This window comes from Notolepis coatsorum, assembly GCF_963971535.1.
Source record: "Notolepis coatsorum genome assembly, chromosome: 14".
NCBI classification, from domain to species: Eukaryota; Metazoa; Chordata; class Actinopteri; order Aulopiformes; family Paralepididae; genus Notolepis; species Notolepis coatsorum.
Window position 1 is genome coordinate 9,136,260 of NC_140178.1, and position 2,224 is coordinate 9,138,483.

Consider the following 2,224-nt stretch of genomic DNA (forward strand, 5'->3'; position numbering starts at 1 on the left):
CATGTCCGGCCCATGGGGACATTAACGTGTGTTGTCGGGCCTTACAAATAAATTTTATTTGATTTGATTTATGTGTAGATGAAAAATAGCAATACCTTGTTTTATAGCGACTTTTTTTTTTTTTTTTTTTTTTGATTCTTTTTCCCCCTCCTTTTTCTCCGTTTTTCTCCCATCCCAATGTTAGTCGTTATGCCAATTCCCAATCCCCTTCCTGGTCGCTGCGCACTCTACCCCCTACGGTCGGTCTGGGAGAGTGGAGGCTATCACGTGCTTCCTCCGACACATGTGTAGCCAGCCCACCGCTTCTTTTCACCTGGCAGCGCGGACTCTCACTGAGAGGGTGTAACGTGTGGAAGGATCACACTACCCCCCCTTAGATCCTTTCCTCACTGAGCAGGCACCCCGACCGAACTGTAGGAGTCGCTGTTTACAACGACCAGGACCCATGCACCCACCAGCTTTCCCACCCCTAACACTGCCAATTGTGTTAGTATGAACGACCAGCCAAGCTGGTAGCAATGCCGAGAGCTGGCCTCGAACCAAGCATATAGCGACCTTATTAAGCATTGAGCTGTAATTAACACAACACAAGGATTCAATATCCCAGATGACATCACTGGTGGCCATTTTCACTCATAAATGTACTGTACATATTCAAACTCATCAGATTAGCACTACATACATCTGATTAGCACCACCCTCAGTAGTACTAATTTGTATATTTTGTACCCAGTTTAATCACCTGTACAATCATTGTATATTGCTATTGCACTTTACTGTTACATTTGCACTCTTACTTGTACTGTATGATGACAATGCATTTTAATCTAATCTAATCATTTATTCCCAATAACCGTCAAACTAAATGGACGTGTGCAAAACCGTTTCGAGTTTTTGGAGTTTGCAGTTATGTGCAAAATAAATCAACGTTGTTTTTTGGAGAAGTGCCCCTTTAATTAAATGAACTCACTCACTCATTCACTCAATTCAAATAGATTCATTAATTTCTTAAGAAAATTCTAAAAAGCAAACCTGATTTGGAATTGTTGGAATAGAGGCCCTGCCCGGAATGGTTGTTCTTTTTTTTATTTATTTTTAATGTTTTTTATTTTCGTGTCTTACATACAGGTGTATGCCATTGCCCAGCCCATATGGGCTTACAAGACACATAACAATAAGTATATAATAATATACTTGACCAATTATTTGACAAATGACATATAGACCAAGATGGCCACAAGAAAAAGAAAATACAATAAAACGTAATATAACACAAGCTGTACGCAATGTATGTATTCCAGGATGGCTGCCTGTAACCATTGGTAACCACTTTAAAAAGAAAATGCCTAATTTCTGTGCAGTGGTAGAGTGGGTTAAACATGGGAAAAGCATGAAGAAGAAGAAGTCTTTATTTGTCATGCAGCAACACTACCACACTACAGAAGGTTAACCTTTCACTACCACACTACAGAAGGGTTAACCTTTCACTACCACACTACAGAAGGGTTAACCTTTCACTACACACCTACAGAAGGTTAACCTTTCACTACCACACTACAGAAGGTTAACACTTTCACTTTCACTACCACACTACAGAAGGTTAACACTTTCACTTTCACTACCACACTACAGAAGGTTAACACTTTCCACTTTCACTACCACACTACAGAAGGTTAACACTTTCACTTTCACTACCACACTACAGAAGGTTAACACTTTCACTACCACACTACAGAAGGTTAACACTTTCACGTTTCACTACCACACTACAGAAGGTTAACCCTTTCACTACCACATTACATAAGGGTTAACCTTTCACTACCACACTGGGACCAAAGGGTTAACCCTTTCACTGCGACGATACAGAAAGTTAACCCTTTCACTGCCACATGGCAACAGAGTTAACCCTTTCACAACCACACTACAGAAGGTTAACCCTTTTCACTACCACACTACCGTCTGTAGGTGGTAGTGAAAGGTTAACCTTCTGTAGTGTGGTAGTGAAAGGTTAACCTTCTGTAGTGTGGTATAGTGAAAGGTTAACCTTCTGTAGTGTGGTAGTGAAAGGTTAACCTTCTGTAGTGTGGTAGTGAAAGGTTAACCTGCTGTAGTGTGGTAGTGAAAGGGTTAACCTTCTGTAGTGTGGTAGTGAAAGTTAACCTTCTGTAGTGTGGTAGTGAAAGGTTAACCTGCTGTAGTGCGGTAGTGAAAGGTTAACCTTCTG